This window comes from Mauremys mutica, unplaced genomic scaffold (genome assembly GCF_020497125.1).
Source record: "Mauremys mutica isolate MM-2020 ecotype Southern unplaced genomic scaffold, ASM2049712v1 000772F_np12_subseq_88753:116474_obj, whole genome shotgun sequence".
In the NCBI taxonomy this organism is placed as follows: Eukaryota; Metazoa; Chordata; order Testudines; family Geoemydidae; genus Mauremys; species Mauremys mutica.
In genome coordinates, this window is record NW_025423051.1 from 1 (window position 1) to 7,092 (window position 7,092).

Consider the following 7,092-nt stretch of genomic DNA (forward strand, 5'->3'; position numbering starts at 1 on the left):
TTTGATCCCCACCAGTGACCTGGGCCATCCTTTGGGCTCTCTGGTTAGAACCCTCAGCCTCCCTTTCTCAGTCTCTACCCTGATTGGCTGAGCAGGTGGTAATTGACAGGGAGGAGACTCAGGTCCTTGTTGGTCTCTTTTAAGACCAAGGAAATAAGTCAGAACCAGTTCTGTGTTTGACGAATTTTGCTGCTTCTCTACATTAATGGTCTCTGAGCAGTTCACGATTCTCTCTAACCTTGCAGTTCTCCTCAAATACTTGCTGAATAATTCCTGTGCACTGTTGTTGGTCTGGAGCTCATCTGAGAGCATTTTATTCAGGTCATTCAATGTCTGAAATTCAAGAGCCGATGGTTAGTTTGAAAATCAGGGCTCCTGGGTCCTATTCCCAACTCTGCCACTGACTGGGTGTGTGACCTAAGACAAGTCAATTCTCCTTTCTCAGCCTTAGCTTCTCCCTCTTTCAAGTAGGGATAATGATGATCCGTTCCTACCTACCTCACGGTGGGTGAAGGATGGGGATCCATTGGAGAGTGTCACTAGGAGTAGTGCATAATATGAGGTGTCCTATCACGTTTACTCAGAGCAGATTATGACATAATAGAATAGCTGAAACAGTCTATTTTATTTGTATTTTTTATTTTTAAATTGTTAAGAGCAGCAATGACTTAGCTCAGATTGAAGCATCTTATCTAATGTTTGAGATCGAAGTGTCTCCTCTTTGTGTGCGACGAGACAATTTAACGCACTGTGACAAACAGGAGATGCTTTTGTTTTGAACAAAATCTTTTTGCAAAGAACTTTCATCCCACTTGTTATGATTTTGAGAAACAAACTGGTTTAGTCTGAATGGGATTTTCTGACAGAAATGGTTTAAATGAAATTTCCCCACCATTTCAATTCCTGGGCTCTATCCCTGCCTCTGGAGTTTTTTTTTGTCTGTTAGAACAGGAGTCGGAACTGGTGGCTTCTCTTTCTGGCTCTGCCACTGCCTTGCTGTGTAGGCCCTTGGGTAGATCATTTCCCTTCTCTGGACCTCAGGCTCCTCCCCATCTGTCCAATGGGAACAGGGATAGTTCTCGAGCTCTGGGCAGTCGTGAGCCTGAGTGAGATAAGGGGCGTTAAAGCCCTCTGTGAAGGAGAAAGGGGAGTTTCACGGTGTTTAGCACGAAGGAATTCTAAAGTTTGCTAAAATGTCTAGTCTGCGGAAACAAGAAATGGTCGGGGCCAAGCTTTTTAACCACTGCCTTTCTTAAAGCCCATTCAGGGATGTGAGTCTCTGTCTTTTCGGTACCTGGGGTTCTTTGCCAGCAGGAGAGAAGAGGTTCCTGCCTCCATTTTTGTGGCCTTAACAAACCAGGTGTTGTGCCCCAGTTCTCGTCTGAGATCCCTGAAAAAGAACATCCCTTCCCATCCATGAACAAGACAGGACCTATCTTTCAAAGGGGAACAAAGAGACCCCTTGGACTTGCAGACTAGCTAGCCTCACTTCCATAGCTGGAGAGATACTGGAATACATTCTTAACCAATCAGTTTGTCAGCAGCACCTACAGAATAATTTGTTTCTTAGGACGAGTGAGCATGGATTTGTCAAGAACAAATCATCCCAAACCCAGCCTCTTTCCTTCTTTGGCAGGGTTCCGGGCCTAGTGGAGGTGGGTAAACAGTAGATGGGATCTATCTCGGGGTTACTAAGACTTTTGACACAGTCCCGCAGGACATTCTCACAAGCAAACCAGGGAAATGCGGTCTAGATGCAATCAGTGTCATGTGGGTGCAGAGCTGGTTGAAAGCCCAGACTCCAAGGGCCCATCTCCAGGTTTGGCTGCCCAACGGAGAGGGGGCACCTCGTGGGTCCAGCAGGGATCAGTCCGGGGTCCGGTGCTATTCAATAGTTTCATGAATGATTTGGAAAATGGAGTGGAGAGCATGCTTCTAAAATGTGCAACTGACACCAAGCACTTTGGAGCTCAGGATTGGAATTCAAAACGCCCTTAACGAATTGGAGACTTGGTCTTCTTGAGCCAAACCCCATGGCTGGGCCCCTCTCTCTAGACTGGGCTGAAGTGAAACCCCAGAGCCAGACACTCCTCCTGGGCAGTGCGCTCTGACCTTGAATGGTCAGATGCTGCTTAGCGCTGTCAGAGCAGCTTTGGCTGGGGGATTCTCCCAGCACTTTCCAATAGCGGGAAGGTACGAAATCCCCATTTGCCTGCTGGGGACGGAGCCCTAGAGGGGGGAGCAACTTCCCCAAAGTCCCACCGGAAAAGGAAAACAACCAGCAGTGGAACCAATAGGGGTGTCAGGATCCCGGAGGCGCTGTCACCCCAACACTAGGATGGTGTTCTGCACCCCCTGCTGCTGGCCGAGTTTCTCCGTCCCTTGGCAATAAGACAGTCTAGAACCCCAACCAGGGTTATTGTATCTGCTACCCAAGATCCATAAACCTGGAAATCCTGGATGCCCCATCATCTCAGGCATTGGCACCCTGACAGCAGGATTGTCTGGCTATGTAGACGCTCCATCATCATTCCACACAAAGATGGACTACAAGCCGTCAGGAACAGTATCCCCGATAATGTCACAGCAAACCTGGAGGCTGAACTTTGTGACTTTGTCCTCACCCATAACTATTTCACATTTGGGGACAATGTGTACCTTCAAGTCAGCGGCACTGCTATGGGTACTCACATGGCCCCACAGTATGCCAACATTTTTATGGCTGACTTAGAACAATGCTTCCTCAGCTCTCGTCCCCTAATGCCCCTACTCTACTTGTGCTACACTGATGACATCTTCATCATCTGGTCCCATGGAAAAGAAAACCCTTGAGGAATTCCACCATGATTTCAACAATTTCCATCCCACCTACAACCTCTGCCTGGACCAGTCCACACAAGAGATCCACTTCCTGGACACTACTGTGCTAATAAGCGATGGTCACATAAACACCACCCTATACCGGAAACATACTGAACGCTATACTTACCTACATGTCTCCAGCTTTCACCCAGACCACATCACACAATCCATTGTCTACAGCCAAGCTCTAAGATACAACCGCATTTGCTCCAACCCCTCAGACAGAGACAAACACCTACAAGATCTCTATCAAGCGTTCTTACAACTACAGTACCCACCAGCTGAAGTGAAGAAGCAGATTGACAGAGCCAGAAGGGTACCCAGAAGTCACCTACTACAGGACAGGCCCAACAAAGAAAGTAACAGAACCCCACTAGCCGTCACCTTCAGACCCCAACTAAAACCTCTCCAGTGCATCATCAAGGATCTACAACCCATCCTGAAGGACAATCCCTCACTCTCACAGATCTTGGGAGACAGGTCAGTCCTTGCTTACTGACAGCCACCCAACCTGAAGCAAATACTTACCAGCAACCACACAACAAAAACACTAACCCAGGAACCTATCCTTGCAACAAAGCCCATTGCCAACTCTGTCCCCATATCTGTTCAGGGGACACCATCATAGGACCTAATCACATCAGCCATGCCATCAGGGGCTCATTCACCTGCACATCTACCAATGTGATATATGCCATCATGTGCCAGCAATGCCTCTCTACCATGTACATTGGCCAAACCAGAGAGTCTCTACATAAAAGAATAAATGGACACAAATCAGACATCAAGAATTATAACATTCAAACACAGCCAGAGAACACTTCAATCTCCCTGGTCACTCGATTACAGACCTAAAAGTCGCAATATTACAACAAAAAACCTTCAACAACAGACTCCCACGAGAGATGCTGAATTGGAATTAATTTGCAAACTGGACACCGTTAAATTAGGCTTGAATAAAGACTGGGAGTGGGTGGGTCATTACACAAAGTAAAACTATTTCCCCATGTTTATTTGTCCCCCTACTGTTACTCACACCTTCTTGTCAACTGTGGGAAATGGGCCATCCTGATTGTCACTACAGGTTTTTTTCTCCTGCTGATAATAGCTCACCTTAACTGCTCACTCTCATTATAGTGTGGATGGCAACACCCATTTTTTCATGTTCTCTGTGTATATATATATATCTTCCTGCTGTATTTTCCACTGTATGCATCTGATGAAGTGGATTTTAGCCCACAAAAGCTTATGCTCAATTAAGTTTGTTAGTCTCTAAGGTGCCACAAGTACTCCTCATTATTTTTGCAGATAAATTCATGGAGGTGAAGTCCATTAATGGCTATTAGGCAGCCTGGGTAAGGAATGGTGTCCCTAGCCTCTGTTTGTCAGAGGGTGGAGATGGATGGCAGGAGAGAGATCACTTGATCATTACCTGTTAGGTTCAGTCCCTCTGGGGCACCTGGTATTGGCCACTGTTGGCAGATAGGATATGGGGTTGGATGGACCTTTGGTCTGACCCAGTCTGGCCATTCTTCTGTTCTTATGAAGGGAGGGGTAGAGCCCTGCAACAGAGTTTCTGTAGTGTAGTGGTTATCACATTTGCTTAACACGCAAAAGGTCCCTGGTTCAAAACCAGGCAGAAACATGATGGCTTAATTTTTGCCAACTCCTAGTGGCCTGTCCCTGCTGTTGTAGGAGCAGCAGTGATTTCTAGGCTCAATAGGTCTGTTATACTTCCCCCATTCCCATTTTTGTCTCCTCTCCCTCTCTGAATGCCTGTGAAGTGGCTTTCCCCCTCCCCCTCCCGCTCCCTCCTGGAATGCTTGTGGGATGAAGGGACTGGTTGAACAGCTGGAAGATCAGAAGAGCTCCTAGATAGACAAAGTGTCTGGGACTCTCATTAGGCAGCAATCACACACCCAGAGCATGGACACTGGCTGAGGTGGAGTGTGACCCACCAGATGCAGCCAAGTCATCTCTAGTCACAGGCCATGAGGAGCAGGTCCTTAAAAGGGGAAGGGGCCCTGTGTTCAGGAGTCACTCACAAGCTTGTACCTCCAGTGAATGCCCTTCGCCCCGACCGCCTGGCCAGTGGTTCGCTGCATTGCAGTTCATTGTGCCTCAGGAAGACTTACCTTCATCGCACTGTCCATCACGGCGCTGTGGGACACTTACCTGGCAGAATCCTGTGCCTGCCTCTTGGCTTCCCAGGGATGGCTACTTGCAGCCCAGGAGAAGAAGGATGGTTCTGGTGAAAGGAAGACAAGCAAAGCTCTGGGAGGAAATTTGGGTGTGGGCTCTGCGCTGGGGGTGGGGGTGGGGTGCAGGAGGGGTGGTGCAGCTCCCAAAGTGACCGGTACACACAACCCTCTGGCAGCAGCTCCTAGAAGAGTGGGGCCAGAGGATCTCCATGTACTGCTGTCTGCAGGCGCTGCCCCCAGAGCTCCCATAGGCTACAGTTCCTGGCCAATGGGAGCTGCAGAGTTGGTGCTCGGGGCAGGGGCAGCACGTGGAGACACTCCCCCCACCCCAGGGGATGCTGGTACATGCCGGCCACTTCTGGGAGCAGCACGGAGGGACGGAGGTAGAGTGGGCAGGGAGCCACCTTAGTGCTGCTGGCACATCTCTGCACACGCATTGGGGAGGGGAGCAGAGGGCCTCCATGTGCTGCCTGGGGTAGGGACAGTGTACGGAGCTGCCTCCCCTCCCGGGTCTATTACAGGAGTGGGTGGGTGGGGTCTTTTGGCCTGCAAGGTGCAGCAGGTCAGACTAGATGATCACACTGGTCCCTTCTGACCTTAAAGGCTCTGAGTCTAAAAGGGAGAGGGAAGTAAAGGAATTTTTTTTTAAATAAACCAAGCATTGTAATACCAGGATGACTCCAACTGCTCATTATATAGTCCCACCCCTTTCTTCCTCCACTGGGTGTTTAATGACCTGTTGGGATTCAGGACACTGATTTTCTCATTCCATTGAAAAACTGTGACTGAAACTAAACCAATTCCCAGTGGAGGAATCATCACATGATTGCATTGGCTGGGAATTGAACCCAGGTCAACTGCTTAGAAGGCAGCTATGCTCACCACTATACCACCAATGCACCTGGGGAAAGTCTCTGATTTTTCACACTTGGTGTCTGGTCACCTTACTTCTCAGCATGGGGCAAATTTCTCTGTGGTCTCTGCCATTCATCGTGGGGAGTTTCCCCACTGATAACAGTTCTTGCTGGGTTGGGGATGGGAGAGAGAAGAGGCATTTATTCTGTTTCATTCCTCTCCATTTTCTGTTCCTCCCCGTCCCTTCCAGGGTCCTCCCTTCCATTTCAGACTGTGCAGTGACACCCTCCCCGCACCCAGGACTCTCGAGCCTCTGGAGCAGCACGATCCCATGAGATCCTCAGTGACCAAGGGTCTTTTCCAACTTCCAGGAGACCCAGCTTGAGTCTAAAGGAAGCTCTGTTCCTTCCTGGGGATCCTCTCTCCCTTCATGGAGATCAAGATCATGAAGCCTCTGCCTTGCATCCTGGCTTTGAATTAATGTCCCATTTCCCACTATGTGCTCGAAAGAAACATGTTTCTAACCCAGGTGAGCGGCGTTAATTCAGCTGGAATCCTTCACCCACATTCCTTAGGAGATTGACTCTCTGTGACACGACTGACTCGGGTTCATCCCTGCATGTCCCCAATGGGGAAGGAAAGACACTGAGGGGGAAGGAAGAAGATGGACAGAAGGAGTCAAATGGGGTTAGACCAGAATAGGACATTTTCTGCCTGTTAAAATATACTAGACTCTAATTGCTTAAAACAAAACAAAAACCCACCAGCTTCTGTGTGAACCATCAGTTTTTCACAGAGCAGCCAAAGTGGTGAAGCACAGACACACATAACCACCGACAGCCCAAGTTTGTCTAAGAAGCACCTATAGTGGCTCATGCAGGGGGAAATACAGCTGTGGGTGTGAGTTCAGGCCTCACCCAGAGCGTTGGTTTTCATTAGCCACGGAGCTTCCCCCACTTGCTTTGTCTCAGTCACATGGAAAGTGCCATAGGAGGGTGATGAGAGTAAATCCTAAACTCTGAGATGCGGAGGTTGGCCCAGAGATGGGATAAGGGGTTTGAAGAGAAAAAGCTCTAAGAGTATAAAACCAGACAGTCTCCAGGGGCAGGTCCGGTACACGCCTCAACAGGGAGCCATTCGGGGGAGGGGGTTTCACTCCCTCTGTTCAATGTCC

At 48.9% G+C, this 7,092-nt stretch overlaps 2 non-coding genes across 2 annotated transcripts; one reads left to right on the plus strand and one right to left on the minus strand.

The window, feature by feature from the left end:
* Positions 1–4,434: 4,434 nt before the first annotated feature.
* TRNAV-AAC lies at positions 4,435–4,507 on the plus strand. The gene has a single exon. It is a non-coding gene; the product is annotated as a tRNA-Val (tRNA).
* Positions 4,508–5,890: 1,383 nt separating this feature from the next.
* On the minus strand, positions 5,891–5,962 carry TRNAR-UCU. The gene has a single exon. It is a non-coding gene; the product is annotated as a tRNA-Arg (tRNA).
* Positions 5,963–7,092: the final 1,130 nt, after the last annotated feature.